Here is a 20790-nt window from a genome sequence, read left to right on the forward strand (position 1 = left end):
GTCTATCAGTTCAGTTCAGTTCAGTCGCTCAGTTGAGTCCGACCCTTTGTGACCACATGAATCACAGCACGTCGGGCTTCCCTATCCATCACCAAGTCCCGGAGTTCACTCAGATTCATGTCCATCGAGTCAGTGATGCCATCCAGGCATATCTTCCTCTGTCGTCCCCTTCTCCTCCTGCCCCCAATCCCTCCCAGCATCAGAGTCTTTTCCAATGAGTCAACACTTCACATGAGGTGGCCAAAGTACTGAAGTTTGAGCTTTAGCATCACTACTTCCAAAGAAATCCCAGGGTTGATCTCCTTCAGAATGGACTGGTTGGATTTCCTTGCAGTCCAAGGGACTATCAAGGGTCTTCTCCAACACCACAGTTCAAAACCATCAATTCTTCAGCGCTCAGCTTTCTTCACAGTCCAACTCTCACATCCATACATGACCACAGGAAAAACCATAGCCTTGACTAGACGGACCTTTGTTGGCAAAGTAATGTCTCTGCTTTTGAATATGCTATCTAGGTTGGTCATAACTTTCCTTCCAAGGAGTAAATGTCTTTTACTTTCATGCCTGAAGTCACCATCTGCATTGATTTTGGAGCCCAGAAAAATAAAGTCTGACACTGTTTCCACTGTTTCCCCATCTATTTGCCATGAAGTGATGGGACCAGATGCCATGATCTTCGTTTTCTGAATGTTGAGCTTGAAGCCAACTTTTTCACTCTTCACTTTTACTTTCATCAAAAGGCTTTTTAGTTCCTCTTCACTTTCTGCAATAAGAGTAGTGTCATCTGCATATCTGAGGTTATTGATATTTCTCCCAGCAATCTTCTTTCCAGCTTGTGTTTATTCCAGTCCAGCGCTTCTCATGATGTACTCTGCATATAAGTTAAATAAGCATGGTGACAATATACAGCCTTGATGTACTCCTTTTCCTATTTGGAGCCAGTCTGTTGTTCCATGTCCAGTTCTAACTGTTGCTTCCTGACCTGCATACAACTTTCTCAAGAGGCAGGTCAGGTGGTCTGGTATTCCCATCTCTTTCAGAATTTTCCACAGTTTATTGTGATCCACACAGTCAAAGGCTTTGGCATAGTCAATAAAGCAGAAAGATATGTTTTTCTGGAACTCTTTTGCTTTTTCCATGATCCAGCAGATGTTGGCAATTTGGTTTCTGGTTCCTCTGCCTTTTCTAAAACCAGCTTGAACATCTGGAAGTCCACAGTTCATGTATTGCTGAAGCCTGGCTTGGAGAATTTTGAGCATTACTTTACCAGCATGTGAGATGAGTGCAATTGTGTGGTAGTCTGAGCATTCTTTGGCATTGCCTTTCTTTGGGATTGGAATGAAAACTGACCTTTTCCAGTCCTGTGGCCACTGCTGACTTTTCCAAATTTTCTGGGCATATTTAGTGTAGCACTTTCACAGCATAATCTTTCAGGATTTGAAATAGCTCCACTGGAATTCCATCACCTCCACTCGCTTTGTTCGTAGTGATGCTTTCTAAGGCCCACTTGACTTCACATTCCAGGATGTCTGGCTCTAGGTCAGTGATCACACCATCGTGATTATCTGCGTCATGCAGATCTTTTTTGTACAGTTCTTCTGTGTATTCTTACCACCTCTTCTTAATATCTTCTGCTTCTGTTAGGTCCATACCATTTCTGTCCTTTATCGAGCCCATCTTTGCATGAAATCTTCCCTTGGTATCTCTAAGTTTCTTCAAGAGATCTCTAGTCTTTCCCATTCTGTTGTTTTCCTCTATTTCTTTGCATTGATCACTGAAGAAGGCTTCCTTATCTCTTTGTGCTCTTCTTTGGAACTCTACATTCAGATGCTTATATCTTTTCTTTTCTCATTTGCTTTTCAATTCTCTTCTTTTCACAGCTATTTTTAAGGCCTCCCCAGACAGCCATTTTGCTTTTTTGCATTTCTTTTCCATGGGGATGGTCTTGATCCCTGTCTCCTGTACAATGTCACGAACCTCATTCCATAGTTCATCAGGCACTCTGTCTATCAGATCTAGGCCCTTAAATCTATTTCTCACTTCCACTGTATAATCACAAGGGATTTGATTTAGGTCATACCTGAATAGTCTAGTGGTTTTTCTATATAGAGATACAAATGTATACATAAATACAACATACTCATAACTGCTACTGCTAAGCCACTTCAGTCGTGTCCGACTCTGTGCAACCCCATAGATGGCAGCCCACCAGGCTCCCCCGTCCCTGGGATTCTCCAGGCAAGAACACTGGAGTGGGTTGCCATTCCCTTTCCAATGCATGAAAGTGAAAAGTGAAAATGAAGTTGCTCAGTCGAGTCCGACCCTCAGTGACCCCATGGACTTCAACCGTCCAGGCTCCTCCTTCCATGGGATTTTCCAGGCAAGAGTACTGGAGTGGGGTGCCATTTCCTTCTCTGAAAGAAGGTCTATATAGCATTAAATATTTTAAGTAATACCCTAAAAACAATAAATAGAGAAGGTTCTGAACTAAAATCAAACTAACAATAAGAAAGTGACAAAAGTAAATACAAATTTAATTTAAAATTAGGATAATTCTAAAATAATTTCATTAGCTAATGTGCTACATGTTAGTTACTGACACCCTACTGTAAATGCATTCATCCATTTAAGTGTAATGTTAAACCAGATGTTATGAAGTTTACATTATAGCAAGGAATTGTTATTAATAGCACAAACTTAGAATTCATCCTTTATTATAATTATCTTAATTTCTTGAGAAAAAAAAAGAAAAGGTGCACTTATGATGATATTTACATTCCAAATAGATTGGCCCTATTGCTTAATTTGTTACTTCATGAAGGATAATGCACATATTTAAAACTTGATTTGCCTTTTTCTTCTCCAGAGCCTCTTCATAACATTAGTCAACTCAGAATTTCTTAGGCTGTAGATTAATAGATTAAGCATGGGGGTTATGACTGTATAAAACACACTCAACGATTTGTTAATGGAGAAGGTCTTAACAGGTCTTGCATACATGAAAATACAGGGAACAAAGAAACAGACAACCACAGTGACGTGGGAACCACAGGTTTGGAGGGCTTTCCACCTCCCTTCCTGACTCAGGTTTTTTGGAGAATGAAGGATGACTCCATAGGAGACAGATAAGAACAGAAACACTATAATACACATCAGTCCTCCATTGGCCACAACTAGGATACCAATGACATAGGTGTCAGTACAGACCAATTTCAGTAATGGAAATACGTCACGTGTAAAGTGATCAGTGACATTGGGACCACAGAAAGGGAGCCCATAAATAGTGATAAGTTGAGTTACTGAGTGTAGACAACGTCCAACCCAGGACACCAGCAGCAGCACAACACACACCCCTTGTCTCATGATCACTAAATAATGCAAGGGCTTACAGAGTGCCGCATAGCAGTCTTAGGCCATCACCAACAGAAGGATTAACTCTGATCCACCAAAAAAGTGCTCCATAAACAGCTGAGTCTTGCAAGATTTAAAGTGCACGATGCTGGATGCTTGGGGCTGGTGCGCTGGGAAGGCCCAGGGGGATGGTATGGGGAGGTTGGGAGGGAGGAGGGTTCAGGATGGGGAGCATGTGATTTTTTTTAAAAAAGAAAAAAAAAAATAAATAAATCTAAAAAAAAAAAAAAAAAAAGAAAAAAAAAAAAAAATAAAGGATATGGTATTTTTTTCCCAAAGAACAAATCTGAAATCAGCCTGGAGGAGATAGAAGAGGAATAAATTAGGTCTAAAAATGGCAAACTAGCAAGAAAGAAATACATAGGTGAGTTCAGGGTCTTACTGACAGTTACGGTCAGTACAATGAGAATGTTGCCAACCATGGTTAAAATGAAGAAAAATAAGAACAGAACAGAAAGGACTTTCTGCTCCTTTGGGTTCTGTGTGAGGCCCAGGAAGATAAAATAAGTTATATTGCTTCCTGGTTCCATCTAGTCTGTACAGAAACTGACTTCTTCACTTATTAGAAGCTGCTTACCTACAAAGAAAAGGAGGAAAATTTTTATATACATTATAAATTTAATCTTTTATTTATTCATTCAATTAAAAGAATGTGTAAGAATTTATTAGTGTCAAATACATCATAGATATTGTGATTACCAAGTTGAAGAAGGCATAGTTCTCTGCCCTTAGTAATATATGACAGGATGAAAAATTTCATACTGATATAATGCGTGCCATTTTAAGAATATTCATATGATGCTAGAGATCACTGTGTAGGAATATATCAGGTAAACTGGAATCAGAAAGGGCTTCCTAGAGGAAACAACACTTTTGCTGAGTTTTAAAGGGAAAACAAAGAATGAGAAAAGATGGGAAGAAAATGTGATGGAAAGATACATCACTTATAGTGTTATAAAGCTTTCATACTTGAGAACCACATAAGGTAATTCACACACTCAGTGAGAATAGCTGAAGCTCTGCCCTGGACTGTTAAAGGACTCGCTGAAATGCCTTTCTGAGGGTCATTAGCAGGATGCTCTTCATTTCCTGACCAATAAATACTGGTGCCATCCAGTGTTGTCTCAGCCCCAACCTCTACACACATTATCAAATTATGGTATGCTATATCTCCAATTTTGGACATCAGTAGTTGGATATCAGTTTAGTTTATATAATAAAAATGTTTAATTTTCTACAATAAAGAGGTGTTTCCCATCTCATTAAATGGTACCACCTTCAATGGAACCGCTCTTACAGAAAATATCACTTGAGTTCTTCACTTCCTTTTTATTTCCATATTTTGATTTTTGTCAAAGTCTCCTGCCCCTATTTTCAAAATATATCACAAATTTGGTCATTCCTTATCCCTCATTTTCTTCCTGGTCCACTGCAATAGCCTCCTGACATGTCTCTCCACTTTTCTTCTGGCCTCCAACAATGTGTTCTCCTGAAACATCTCAAATTATACTTTTTAAAACTTCTTTCAGTTATGTCACTCAATTCCTCAGAACCCTTATATTGCTGCTGCTGATGCTAAGTCACTTCAGTCGTGTCTGATTCTATACAACCCCATGGACTGCAGCCTACCAGGCTCCTCTGTCCATGGGATTTTCCAGGCAAGAGTACTGGAATGGGTTGCCATTGCCTTCTCTGCAGAACCCTTATAGTGACTTCTAATCTTGCTCTCACAATTTAATGTGCCACAGTTGACATTACACTAAGAAGTATACTATAATCACTATTTTATCATTGATGAAGCTGAGCCTAAGAATATCTTATTAATTGTCTTAATGACACATTTTAAGTAGTAAAACTAGAATTGGAACCTACATATGCTTTATTTCAAAATGACTTAATTTTAACACAACAAAAGAAAGAAACAAAATTGTGAATCCTGTTTCCCACCATTTCCTTAGTCTTACCTTGAGGAAATTTACAATATGAAGTAAGACTCTTTCAGTTATTCACAAACACCCAGAATTCGTCTTCATCTAGTTTGGCAACCGAGGGAGCTAGATTGCATTTTTACTTGAGGAAATATTTTATTTCACTCAGTTACCTGTTCATTTCCTCAATGAATTTTTCTGGTTATTCATAAGAATGCTTCTATTTACATTACAGATTTTTTGAAAGCTATTCCAAGGTGCATGCAAAAAAACAAAATCTTACAATGTTAGAATAATTTATCTAAAAGACAAATAAAACCTCCATTTACACAGGAAGATAGCAACAACCCATTTCCCAGGGAAACTTATCTCTAATTACTTCTTTTCTTATTAACTTCAAAATAGGAAGAAAAAAAGAAAAGAAAAGAAAAACAGTCTATAGTTCAGCCTTTCTCACTCTATCATGTTGGTAGGGCCAGACTGCTTGACTTCAGATTTTTAGAGACTTTCTTGTGTGTATGAATGTTTTAATAATGTATTGCAATAAGCCTAACAAAGAGCTATATATATATATATATGTATATATATATATATATATACATATATATATATATATATATATACATATCAGTTTTTAAAAGGGCGTCATTTTTTCCCACTAGAGGAAAACAATATTGGATATGTTATCCCTTATAGCCAAATTTATCATTAAATCTTAGAACTGGAATGTGTCCAAGACTGATTCTTGCTTAATTAAATTCACTGGGATTTTCCAGTAAATTTTAAAAGTACATCTGTGCGTAAAAGTACTACTAAACCAAATCACAGAATTAGGGTCAGAAAGATGTGTGTGCTCAGTCACTTCAGTTGTGTCTGACTCTTTGTGACCCTATGGACCCTGTCGGGCTTCTCAGTCCATGGGATTCTCCAGGCAAAATACTGGAGTGGGTCGATATGCCCTCCCCCAGGGGATCATCCTGACCCAGGGATCTAACCTGCATCTCCTGTGGCTCATGCACTGCAGGCAGATTCTTTACCACTGAGTTACCAGGGAAGCCCCAGAAAGATGTAACATGAAGAAAAAAATACAGCTTAAGAACCATACTGAGACTATTGCCAGGCAAAAGCAAAATGTGAGACCAATCTTTTTGTTTCACTAAAGATTAGTTTGTTATGTATTTGCCTACTTTCCAGAACAAGTTTTACATTCTTTTTATTTACAGCTTCATTCTGCCTTGTCGTTTGGTCAAATATATAAACATTATATCATTAATTCAGATATAAAAAACTAATTATTGAAAATAATGAAAGGGAAAAATCTACAATCCAGAACAAACTACTGGACAAGGCTTTTATTTAGATTTTAATGAGAAATCAAAAGTTTAACAGGAAAGGAAAGGCTCAGAAAGTTCAGCACCATAAAACTAGATTTATAAGAAATATTAAAGGGACTTCTATAAGCAAAACAATTAAAAAAAAAAAAAAAGGCCACAACTAGCAATGTAAAAATCATAAACAGAAAAATCTCATTGGAAAATTCAAATATAGATTAAAGGCATTAAGGTCAACCACTTATGAAGATAGTAAGAAGTTTAGTAGAAAAATTAGAAAATGCATCTATATGCTCATAAGTAGTTAAAGGATACACAAAACAAAAAGATATAAAATACCAAATCAAAAGTAAATATGAAGAAAAAGAGTAAAAGTTCATGATAGTTAAAATATAGTTGAACTTCACAAGTTAAAATAATTATATACATATACATATGCCCCATGTAAAAACAAAACAAAATTATTTAATAGACTATTAATTAAATTATTTAATAGATAACTCTTTGCAACCACATAGACTATACAGCCCATGGAATTCTCCAGGCTAGAATACTGAAATGGGTTGCCTTTCCCTTCTCCAGGTGATTTTCCCAACCCAGGAATCAAACCGAGGTCTCCTGCATTGCAGGTGGATTCTTTACCAACTGAGCTATCAGGGAAGTCAATTTAATAGATACACACAGACAAATGAAGTAATAATCTAAGCATAACAATAAAGGTAGTCATCAAATCACAAGGGTAGGTAAGCTAAAAGTGAGCTACAAGGACAAGTCAAATACAATTAACAAATGACAAAGCGTACATACCTATCAATAATTACTCTCCATATAAATGGACTAAATGCTCCAAAGACACAGAGTGACTGAATGAACACAAAAAGACCTATATATAAGCTGTTTATAAAAGACCCACTAGACATGAGAACACAATATAGAATGAAAGAGTGAGAAAGGAACAAGATATCCCAAGAAAAGAGAAACAAACAAACAAAAAAAGTCCAAGGTAGCAATATTTGCATCAAAAAATATAGACTTTAAGACAAAGAGTGTAAGAAGAAATTACAAAGGATAACACATAATGACAAGGAGATCAATACACTGTCCCTGTGAACTATCAGGTTTTTTATCTGATGGGAATATGCACTATTCTTCGCCCAGTGTGAGCACCAACCTCTCTTATCTGTAATCCATCTGAAATTCTTTTCCCAGGTTTAGACAGTTTCCTCAAATTCACCACTGAAGCTGAGGGGAATCCTCTGCAGTCTTCCAGAATTCCTTCCCTCACACTTTCTCTGCCTCTTTATGTCTCTATCTCTCTCCCCCACTCCCAGGTCTATAGGTCTATCCTCTGCAGTATTCTACTCTCAGTATTCTAGCTGCCTTTGTATTCTCAGACCCTCAACTTCACTTCTGAATTCAAGGAGTCTACCAGGATCCTCTGACGTAACACTTCTTATACCACAACTTGAAAAATGTAGAGAAGAGCTAACCCTTATCCTACTCAAACTCTTCCAGAAAATTGCAGAGCAAGGTAAACTTCCAAACTCATTCTATGAGGCCACCATCACCCTAATAGCAAAACCAGGCAAATATGCCACAAAAAAGAAAACTACAGGCCAATATCACTGATGAACATAAATGCAAAAGTCCTTAACAAAATTCTAGCAAACAGAATTCAAAAAACATATTAAAAAGATCATATGTCATGACCAAGTGGGCTTTATCCCATGGATGCAAGGATTCTTCAATATCTGCAAATCAATCAACACAGTACACCACATGAACGAATTGAAAGATAAAAACCATATGATTATCTCAATATATGCAGAGAAAGCCTTTAACAAAATTCAACATCCATTTATGACAAAAACCCTCCAGAAAGCAGGAATAGAAGGAATATACCTCAACATAATAACAGCTATCTCTATATGACAAACCCACAGCAAACATTATCTTCAATGGTGAAAAACTGAAAGCATTTCCTCTAAAGTCAGGAACAAGACAAGGGTGCCCACTCTCACCACAACTATTTAACATAGTTTTGGAAGTTTTGGCCACAGCAATCAGAGCAGAAAAAGAAATAAAAGAAATTCAGATAGGAAAAGAATAAGTAAAACTCTCACTGTTTGCAAATGGCATGATCCTCTACATAGAAAACCCTAAAGACTCTACCAGAAAATCACTAGAGCTAATCAATGAATATAGTAAAGTTACAAGATATAAAATTAACACACAGAAATCCCTTGCATTTCTATACCCTAACAATGAAAAAACAGAAAGAGAAATTAAGGGAACAATCCCATTCACCATTGCAATGAAAAGAATAAAATATTTAAGAATGTATCTACCTAAAGAGTCAAAAGACCTATATATAGAAAACTATAAAACACTGGTGAAAGAAATCAAAGAGGACACAAATAGATTTTATTTATTTGAGTCCTCTTTGATTATTTAATTAATTATAATAATTAATTATTTATTTAATATATTATAATATAATTTAATATAATATATAATATATTATAATATAAATATAATATAATATATAATAATATATAAAATATTATAATATAATTATAATAATTAATTATTTATTTAATATAATAATTGATTAATTATACCATGTTCATGGATTGGAAGAATCAATATAGTGAAAATGAGTATACTACCCAAAGTAATCTATAAATTCAATGCAATACCTATCAATCTACTGAAAGAGATGGGAATACCAGACCACCTGACCTGCCTCATGAGAAACCTATACGCAGGTCAGGAAGCAACAGTTAGAACTGAACATGGAACAACAGACTGGTTCCAAATAGGAAAAGTAGTGCATCAAGGCTGTATATTGTCACCCTGCTTAATTTAACTTATATGCAGAGTACATCATGAGAAATGCTGGGCTGGAAGAAGCACAAGCTGGAATCAAGATTGTTGGGAGAAATATCAATAACCTCAGATATGCAGATGACACCACCCTTATGGCAGAAAGTGAAGAGGAACTAAAAATCCTCTTGATGAAAATGAAAGTGGAGAGTGAAAAAGTTGGCTTAAAGCTCAACATTCAGAAAACGAAGATCATGGCATCTGGTCCCATCACTTCATAGCAAGTAGATGGGGAAAAGTGGAAACAGTGTCAGACTTTATTTTTCTGGGCTCCAAAATCATTGCAGATGGTGACTGCAGCCATGAAATTTAAAGACGCTTACTCCTTGGAAGGAAAGTATGACCAACCTAGATAGAATATTCAAAAGCAGAGACATTACTTTGTCAACCAAGGTCCATCTAATCAAGGCTATAGTTTTTCCAGTGGTTATGTATGGATGTGAGAGTTGGACTGTGAAGAAAGCTGAGCGCCGAATAACTGATGCTTTTGAAATGTGGTTTTGGAAAAGACTCTTGAGAGTCCATTGGCCTGCAAGGAGATCCAACCGGTCCATTCTAAAGGAGATCAGCCCTGGGTATTCTTTGGAAGGAATGATGTTAAAGCTGAAACTCCAGTACTTTGGCCTCATGGTAAGTTGACTCATTGGAAAAGACTCTGATGCTATGAGGGATTGGGGGCAGGAGGAGAAGGGGACAACAGAGGATAAGATGGCTGGATGGCATCACTGACTCAATGCACATGAGTTTGAGTGAACTCCAGGAGTTGGTGATGGACAGGGAGGCCCGGAGTGCTGCAATTCATGGGGTTGCAAAGAGTTGGATATGACTGAGTGACTGAACTGAACTGAACTGATCAAGCTACCAACAGTATTTTTCACAGAACCAGAACAAATAATTTCAAAATTTGTATGGAAATACAAAACCCTCGAATAGCCAAAGCAATCTTGAGAAGGAAGAATGGAACTAGAGGAATCAATCTGCTTGACTTCAGGCTGTACTACAAATCAACAGTCATTAAGACAGTATGATACTGGCACAAAGACAGAAATATAGATCAATGGAACAAAATAGAAAGCCCAGAGATAAATCCACACACCTATGGACACCTTATCTTTGACAAAGGAGGCAAGAATATACAATGGAGAAAAGACAATTTCTTTAACAAGTGGTGCTGGGAAAACTGGTCAAAGAATGAAACTAGAACACTTTCTAACACCATACACAAGAATAAATTCAAAATGGATTAAAGATCTAAACAAAGACCAGAAACTATAAAACTCCTAGAGGAAAACATAGGCAAAACACTCTCTGACATAAATCACAGCAGCATCCTCTATGACCCACCTCCCAGAATATTGGAAATAAAAGCAAAAATAAACAAATGGGACCTAATTAGACTGAAAAGCTTTTGCACAACAAAGCAAACTATAAGCAAGGTGAAAAGACAGCCTTCAGAATGGGAGAAAATAACAGAAAAAAAAACAAGTGACAGAGAGTTAATCTAAAAAATATACAAGCAATTCCTGCAGCTCAATTCCAGAAAAATAAACAACTCAATCAACTAATGGCCAAAGAACTAAACAGACATTTCTCCAAAGAAGACATGCAGATGGCTAACAAACACATGAAAAGATGCTCAACATCATTCATTATCAGAGAAATGCAAATCAAAACCACAGTGATGTACCATCTCACACAGGTCAGAAAGGCTGGTATCCAAAAATCTACAAGCAATAAATGCTGCAAAGGGTGTGGAGAAAAGGGAACCCTCTTAACACTGTTGGTGGGAATGCGAACTAGTACAGCCACTATGGAGAACAGTGTGGAGATTCCTTTAAAAGCTCGAAATATAATTGCCATATGACCCAGCAATCCCACGATTGGGAATACACACTGAGGAAACCAGAATTGAAAGAGACACGTGTACCCCAATGTTCATCGCAGCACTGTTTATAATAGCCCGGACATGGAAGCAACCTAGATGTCCATCAGCAGATGAATGGATAAGAAAGTGTGGTACATATATATACACAATGGAATATTACTCAGTCATTAAAAAGAATGCATTTGAATCATTTCTAATGAGGTGGATGAAACTGGATCTTATTATACAGAGTGAAGTAAGACAGAAAGAAAAACATCAATACAGTATACTAACACATATATATGGAATTTAGAAAGATAGTAACGATAACCCTATATGTGAGACAGCAAAAGAGACACAGATGTCTAGAACAATCTTTTGGACTCTGTGGGAAAGGTTGAGGGTGGGATGATTTGGAAGAATGGCATTGAAACATGTATATTATCATATGTGAAATGAATCACCAGTCCAGTTTTGATGCATGAGACAGGGTGCTAGGGGCTGGGGCACTGGGATGACCCAGAGGGATGGGATGGGGAAGGAGGTGGGAGGGGGGTTCAGGATGGGGAACACATGTAAATCCATGGCAGATTCATGTCAATGTATGGCAAAACCACTACAATATTGTAAAGTAATTACTCTCCAATTAAAATAAATTTATATTTAAAAAATAAAACTTTTAAAGGTAGTAAACTGGAGAAAGCCTACAGATAAACTTGTTTTTTTCCCCATCTCTGAGTGATCATTGTAAATTGTTCCTGATATGTAGTGTCTTGAAAGTAGTTTTTTCATATTTTTCTGATTTGTTTTTTAATAACTATACATGAGTACTTGTTGAAAATTTACGCATAATTTCAAATTGCTAAAAATAACCAAAACATCTCTTATTTAAGAAAAGGTTAAATGAACTGGGATACATCCATAATATCCACCAATCAAATAGACTATTGATAATCCCTGAAGAAGGCAATGGCACCCCACTCCAGTACTCTTGCCTGGAAAATCCCATGGACAGAGGAGCCTGGTAGGCTGCAGTCCATGGGGTCACTAAGAGTCGGACATGACTGAGCAACTTCACTTTCACTTTTCACGTTCATGCATTGGAGAAGGAAATGGCACCCCACTCTAGTTTTCTTGCCTGGAGAATCCCAGGGACGGGGGAGCCTGGTGGGCTGCTGTCTATGGGGTCGCACAGAGTTGGACACGACTGAAGCAACTTAGCAACAGCAACAACAAAATTGATAGTCCCATTCATACACATAAACCTCAAATGCATGATACTAAAAGCAAGAAGTCATATTTAAAGACTGCATGGTAGACATGATCTTACATATAGAAAATGCCAAAAAACTGCACCTAATAAAAGAAATTCAAGAAAATTGTAGGATAAAAATCAACTGACATTAATTAGTTTTAATTACATTTAGAAACAATGAACTATACAAAAGAAAAAAATCATTTACAATGGCATCAGAAAGAATAAATTCTTAGGAATAAATTTAACCAAGAAAATGAACAATTTATACACTGAAAAATATGACATAAGTGAAAGAAATTGCAGGTGCAAATAAATGAAAAGTTACCCCATGTTCATAAATTGGAAGAAAAAATATTGTTAAAATGGACATGGCAGACAAATCAAATCACAGATTCAATACAATCCCTATCAAAATCTAAATGGCTTTTTGTTTGAAATTATTTAACTGAAGTATAATTGATACCAATGCAATATTTACTAGGAATACAAAAATAATAATAAAATTCATAAAAGCCTGGGCTTCCTTGATGGCTCAGTGGTAAAGAATCCACCTACCAATGCAGAAGACATGGTTCCATCCCTGAGCCTGGAGGATCCAACATGCCATGGAGCAACCAAGCCCATGTGCCACAGTATTGAGCCTGTGCTTTTGAGCCTGGGAGCTGCAAATACTGAGCTCATGTGCCACAGCTACCGAAGCTTGTATGCCCTAGAGCCTATATCTTGCAACAAGAGATGTGACTGCAATGAGAAGCCAGCACTTCAACTAGAGAGTATCCCCAACTCAACACAAAAGAAAAGCCCATGCATCAATGAAGACCAAGTACAGCAAAATTAAATAAGTAAATAAAATTATACTAAAAAGAGAACAGAGATGCTAGACTTGTTCAGTTTCATCAAATGATTGCTAAATCTTAAAAAAAAAAAAAAATTCATAAGACCCCATTCAGGAGAAAGCAGAGTGAAGCTAGAGACATCACACTTCCTGATCCCAAAATACATTCCAAAACTTTACTAGTAAAAACAGTAAGGGGCTGACACAAAAACATACACATAAATCAATGGACAGAATAGAAAGCTCAGAAATAAACCCATCCGTATATAGCTAACTTATTTTAAAATATGGGTCCAAGTATAGAGTATAGCGAAAGGAAATTCTTTTCAATGTGTTGGGAAAAGTGAACATATGCAGAAGAACAAAATCAGAAACTGTGATTTATCTACATACCCATATTATTTGAAGCACTATTCAAAAAGCAAGATCAAAAACAACCTAAGTAGATGGACAAAGAAATAGAATATAATAAACAATGCAGAGACATTACTTTGCCAACAAAGGTCCATCTAGTCAAGGTTATGGTTTTCCAGTAGTCATGCATGGATGTGAGAGTTGGACCATACAGAAAGCTGAGCATCAAAGAATAGATGCTTTTGAACTGTGGTGCTGGAGAAAACTCTTGAGAGTCCCTTGTACTGCAAGGAGATCCAACCAGTGAATCTTAAAGGAAATGAGTCCTGAATATTCATTGGAAGGATTGATGTTGAAGTGGAAATTCCAATACTTTGGTCACCTTATCTGAAGAACTGGTTCATTTGAAAAGACCCTGATGTTGGGGAAGATTGAAGGCAGGAGGAGAAGAAGATGACTAAGGGTGAGATGGTTGAATGGAATCACCAACTCAATGGACATGAATTTGAGTAAACTCTGGGATTTGGTGATTAACAGGGAAGCCTGATATGCTACAGTCTATGGAGTTGCAAAGAGTCAGATATGACTGACTGACTGATCTGACTGACTGAAGCAATGGAATATTACTGACTCATGAAAAAGAAAGAAATTTGGTCTTTGGAGGTATGTGTGAATCTGGAGGACATAAGAAAAATAAACCAGATACAGAAAGACAAATACTGTATTATCTTACATGTGTAATCTAAAAAAGTCAAATAATGGAAGCAGAAAGTATGCCAGGGCTGAAGAGTGGTGTAAATAGGAAGATGTTTCTGAAAGGTTATAAAATTGCAGCTACAAGATGAATAAGACCTGGGATTAATATATAGCATATTGGCTATAGTTAATAGTATAATAATGTATACTTGTGGCTTCCCAAGTAGCACAGAGGTAAAGGAATCTGCATGAGACCCGAGACATCAGTTGGGTCCTTAGGTCAGGAAGATCTCCTGGAGTAGAAAGTGGCAACCCACTCCAGTATTCTTGCCTGGAACATCCTATCGATGGAGGATTCTGATGGGCTACAGTCCATAGCGTTGCAAACAGTTGCACATGACTGAGCAATTGAAGACAGTATACACTTAAAATTCACTGAGAGTAGGTTTTATGGGGTCTTACCAAAAGAAAAACAAATATGGTGATTATGTGAGATGATAGTTGTGTTAAGTAAGGTTTATTGTGGTCATTTCACAATGTATATCAAATCATCAATTGTACATATTCTATATAATATTTTAATTTATCAATTATACCTCAATAAAGCATGGAGGAAAATTAAAAAATACATAATATGTGATTCTATTTATATAAAATTCTGAATGAGATAAAAATATAGATACAGAGATGGATTATTGTCTATCAGAACCTAGAAGTGAAGGAAGAATGTGACTCCAAAGGTGGATGAGGAAATATTTACTATGATAAAACGTTCTGGTTATTAATTATGGTGATTACACAACTGTACATATTTTGTCACTTGCACAATATAGACTGAAAAGAATGAATGATGTATTGGAAAGATTATGCATATTATATAAAATGGAAAACAAAACATTTCCTGCACGGAAGCAACAAACACTTGAAAAACACAACTAATTAAAGAAAATTACTAGATTTATATGAATACAAAAACAAGTTAAGTGGGAAGACCTATCCAGTTTCTGGATAAGACCTCTCAATTCTCTAAAGACACAAAAACCTTCTGAAGCAAGTCTTATGTAAAACATCAACTACAAATATGTTTTCCCAAACTAGGTTATTTAAATTTATTTTTAAACTTTAAATAAGCAAATATAAACAGAAGTCTGATATGGAATGGTAATGAAGGTGTCCTATGTTTATCAGGCATCAGAGTGTATTTTAAATTGAATGCCATTACACTTCATGTTAAATGGCACATGGATAAAGATATCAAAGGACAATAATAGAGGAGTGAATTGGATCCAAACATGTGCTATATGTAGGAATACAGAGTTGGAAAATCAAACCATTGGGGAAAAATAATCATGCATCCATAAAAATAACAATCTATGAAAGTAACTAAAATTTAGTCCCCAACTAAATTCTGACATAAAAATAATGTGTAAAGGGTTTTAAAATTTAAATGTAAAATATAAAACAACAAAACAATGTAAAAATTAGGTTGAAAAATGTGGAACAACATTTTAGTGACATTGAATTAGGAAAATTCTAAGCAAGACATAAAATTGAAAGGATATACTGATAGATTTAATTAGACAAATGTAAAAATATTTTTATATGGCCAAAAACATCCTGCACAGCATAAATACATCAAAAACAAATCAAAAACTGAAATACTAATATTAACAATTCCACATACATGGTGAATGGGATAATTTCCATCACTTCAGATCAGTTCAGTTGCTCAATTGTGTCTGACTCTGCGACCCCATTGACTGCAGCACACCAGGCCTCCCATCTCCCAAGCTCCATCACCAACTCACAGAGCTTGCTCAAACTCATGTCCATTGAGGCAGTGATGTCATCCGCCATTTAATCCTCCATCATCCCCTTCTCCTTCTGCCTTCAATCTTTCCCAGCATCAGGGTCTTTTCAAATGAGTCAGTTATTTGCATCAGGTGGCCAAAGTATTGGAGTTTCAACTTCAGCATCAGTCCTTCTAATGAATATTCAGGACTGATTTCCTTTAGGATGGACTGGTTGGATGTCCTTGCAGTCCAAGGGACTCTCAAGAGTCTTCTCCAACAGCACAGTTCAAAAGCATCAATTCTTTGGCACTCAGCTTTCTTTATAGTCCAACTCTCACATCCATACATGATGACTGGAAAAACCATAGCTTTGACTAGACGGACCTTTGTTGGCAAAGTAATGTCTCTGCTTTTTAATATGCCATCTAGGTTGGTCATAGCTTTCCTTCCAAGGAACAAGCGTTTTTTAATTTCATGGCTGCAGTCACCATCTTCAGTGATTTTGGAGCCCTAGAAAATATAGCATCTCACTGTTTCCACTGTTTGCCCGTTTATTTGCCATGAAGTGATGGGACCAGATGCCATGATCTTAGATTTTTGAATGTTGAGTTTTAAGCCAACTTTTTCACTCTTCTCTTTCACTTTCATTAAGAGGCTCTTTTGTTCTTCTTCACTTTCTGCCATAAGGGTGGTGTTATCTATGTATCTGAGCTTATTGATATTTCTTCTGGCAATCTTGATTCCAGTTTGTTCTTCATCCAGCCTGGCATTTTGCATGATTTTCTCTTCATATAATTTAAATAAGTAGAGTGACAATATACACCCCTGATGCACTCCTTTCATGATTTGGAACCAGTCTATTGTTGCTAATTTCCTTAGTGTATAATTAAATCATTAAGATCAATTTGGAAAATATCAGTAATGGAAATAAAATGAGATATTCATTCATAAGCAGTACAAGAAAATGCATACAAACCACTTTAAACACGTGAATAGATGTCCAAATTCAGTTACATATATTTTTATAATTAAAGTATGTAAATGAAATGCAATTTTTTATCTGATTTTCAAATACCACAAATGTTTTTCAAGCAGTGATTTTTAAGAGTGTGATCAAACAATTTTTCAGAATTAGAGGAGTAATGAGTGTGATAAAATTTCATGGATAGCATTTTAGCAATAACTACCAACATAATTGATGGCGCTAGTGGTAAAGAACCTGCCTGCCAATGCTGGAGGCATAAGAGACATGGGTTCCACCCCTGGGTCAGGAAGATCCCCTGGGAAAGCAAGTGGCCACCCACTCCTCTGTTCTTGCTTGTCTTATTCTTCCAGTCCCATGCATAGAGGAGCCTGGTGGACTATAGTCCTTAGAGTATCAGAGAGTCAGACATGACTGAGCCAGCAGCCTGCATGCACAAACATAAACATTGTAGACAGATATACCAATTAAATCAACAAGCCCACTTGTACAATTCATACTTACAAAATATCAGAAAGCCTGTATTGAAAAACCTGAAGAGGACTTAATACCTAAATTTTAGTGTATCTTTATAAAGAAGTTGGGCTTCCCTGGTTCCTCAGCTGGTAAAGAATTTACCTGCAATGTGGGAGACCTGGGTTTGATCCTTGGGTTGGGAAAATCCCCTGGAGAAGGGAATGTCTACCCGCTCCAGTATTCTGGCTTAGAGAATTCCATGGACTCTATAGTCCAGAGGGTCACAAAAAGTCAGACACGATCCAGTATAAAGAAGTTAAGCAGGATCGTGAAACTAGAATAACTTACATCTATATAGACTGGCATGTCTATATTGAATATCTTCCAGAGGCTGAGAAGATAAGTACAAAATTTATACAGAGCTAAGTGAACACATTCATATATGAAAATATGCATGTATTTGCAAAATTATTATTTGAAGAATCTTAGAAACCATGTACAGTGACTGAAACTGGGGAAACTGAGAGTTATTGGGTGTGAAGTTTGCAAGAGGTGTATCCTACGCTATTACAATTTGCTTGGCTTCTATTTTTTTTTTTCTAATTTTATTTTATTTTTAAACTTTACATAATTGTATTAGTTTTGCCAAATATCAAAATGAATCTGCCACAGGTATACATGTGTTCCCCATCCCGAACCCTCCTCCCTCCTCCCTCCCCATACCATCCCTCTATTTTTAAAACTTCTTAAAATACTCATCATATTTAAATTATTTAAAAATTAAATTATCATATTTAGTTATATGTGTAAAGAAAATGACATTGAATAGATGATGATCTATACAGAATTAAATTTTTAGCAAGTACAATAAAAATATACAAAACTCTGATGTGAAAAAAACTAACAATGAGAAAGCAATAAAAGCAAAATTGGATATAAATTTAAAAATAGTGTAACCACATAACATTTTAATTAACTCATTTGCTACATAATTTTCATTGTTCTCTATTGTAAATGGAAACACCTTTCTATTTTAAATGTCCCACCTATTTAGACACAGTGGTACACAAGATGTTATACAGTTTACATATGAGCAAAGAAATTGTCAATGAAAGGATGAATGTGTAGTTCATTCCTTATTTATAATTAACTTAATTCCTTGAGAGAGGAGGAAAAATTTAATCAGATTTACAAAGACTTTTACTTTCTGGAAAATTGGCCCTCTTGCTAAGTTACTGAATTCATTATGGGTAATGAACTAATTTGATTTGATCTACTATTTTTCTCCAGAGTTTCTTCATAGCATTAATCATCTCAGAATTTCTTAGACTGTAGATTAATGGGTTCAGCATGGGGGTTATGACTGTATAAAACACATTCAACAATTTGTCAATGAGGAAGGTTGTCACTGGTCTTAAATATATGAAAATACAAAGGGAATAAAGAAGACAACCACAGTGATGTGGGAACCACAGGTCTGGGGGACTTTCTGCCTCCCTTCCTGACTCAGGTTCTTCAGAGAGTGCAGGATGACTCCATAGAGGACAAGTAAGAGCAGAAAGATGATAAAGCAGATCAGACCTCCATTGGCCAGCACTACAATGCCGATGACATAGGTGTCAGTACAGATGAGTTTCAATAAGGGGTACATGTCACATGTAAAGTGATCAATGACATTGGGGCCACAGAATGGGACATAAACAGTGCTAAGTTGAATTACTGAGTGCAGAAAGCTTCCAACCCAGGACACCACCAGCATCACAACACACACCTTCTTCCTCATGATCACCAAATAATGCAAGGGCTTGCAGATGGCCACATAGCGGTCACAGGCCATGACCAGCAGAAATGATCTATAAACATCTGAGTCATACAAGATTCAAAGGCTGTGATATTTTCCCCAAAGAGTAAGTCTGAAATCAGTCTGGGGGTTATAGAAGAGGCATCCATAAATGATAAGCTGGCAAGAAAAAAATACAGCAGTGAGTTCAGGGTCTTACTGACAGTTATAGTCACAATAATGAGCAGGTTGCCCACCACTGTCAAAATGTAGAAAACCAAGAACATAACAAAAAGGATTTTCTGCTCCTTTGGATTATGTGTGAGGCCCAGGAGGACAAAGTAAGTTACATTATTTCTTGGTTCCATCTATTCTGGACAGGAGTTGACCTCACATATTAGAAGCAGTTTACCTACAAAACAAAGGGGAAAAGTTTTAAATGTACTAAAATCCTGTCTTCTGTTTATCCTTTCAATTAGAAAATATGCATACAGAATCTGCTTGTGCCCAGTGGGTCATAGACATTGTGATGTCCAGTTGAATCACTCATAGTTCCTTAGATTCAATGATATGACACAAAATGAGGAATCAGAAAGTTGCAGACATACATAATAGGCGCCAAGATACAGATACTCTCAAAATGCTAAATATCACAGAGGACAAATATATCAATCAGACTAGAATCAGAGAAATCTTCCCAGAAATGACTTAGCTGAGTTTTAAAGGTAAAGTTAAATAACAAAAAAAGATGGGGAAGGAATTCCAGGAAAAGTATATCATTTATAAAGTCACAAAAGTATAACACTAGAGACCCACTTAAGTTAACATATTCCTTGTGAATAGATCAAACTATGAATATAAAGTGACTGCCCAGAATTTTCTCAAAACTTCCTGAGACTTCTTTCTTAGAGTTTGTAGTGATATTCCTTCTAAACAATGAATACTGAGGCAGTCCAAATTTGTGTCTCCAGCCCCTATCTCTAGCCTCATTTTAATATAAGCAGCACTTCCAATTTTGAATATTTACAGTTAGACATCAATTTAGTACATATAATGCAAAATTTTCTACAATATAAAAGATGTCCCCCATCTTGCTAAAAGGCATCACTATTCAATGTAATTGTTCAGACAAAGCTTTGCACAGTGTTATCATTCTCTTTTTGCTTTCATATTATTTACTGATAACTGTATGAAATATAGTTGACTATACTTTCCA

General features: G+C 36.3%; 2 pseudogenes; both read right to left on the minus strand.

Annotated features, from left to right (window-relative positions):
- Positions 1 to 2835: 2835 nt before the first annotated feature.
- On the minus strand, positions 2836 to 3941 carry LOC147346465 (olfactory receptor 4A47-like; annotated as a pseudogene).
- A 15167-nt stretch (positions 3942 to 19108) lies between these two features.
- On the minus strand, positions 19109 to 19942 carry LOC147346466 (olfactory receptor 4A47-like; annotated as a pseudogene).
- Between the last annotated feature and the right edge of the window lie 848 nt (positions 19943 to 20790).

This window comes from Bos grunniens, chromosome 23 (genome assembly GCF_055505025.1).
Source record: "Bos grunniens cultivar Pamir isolate PY7600 chromosome 23, Bosgru_T2T1.0, whole genome shotgun sequence".
NCBI classification, from domain to species: domain Eukaryota; kingdom Metazoa; phylum Chordata; class Mammalia; order Artiodactyla; family Bovidae; genus Bos; species Bos grunniens.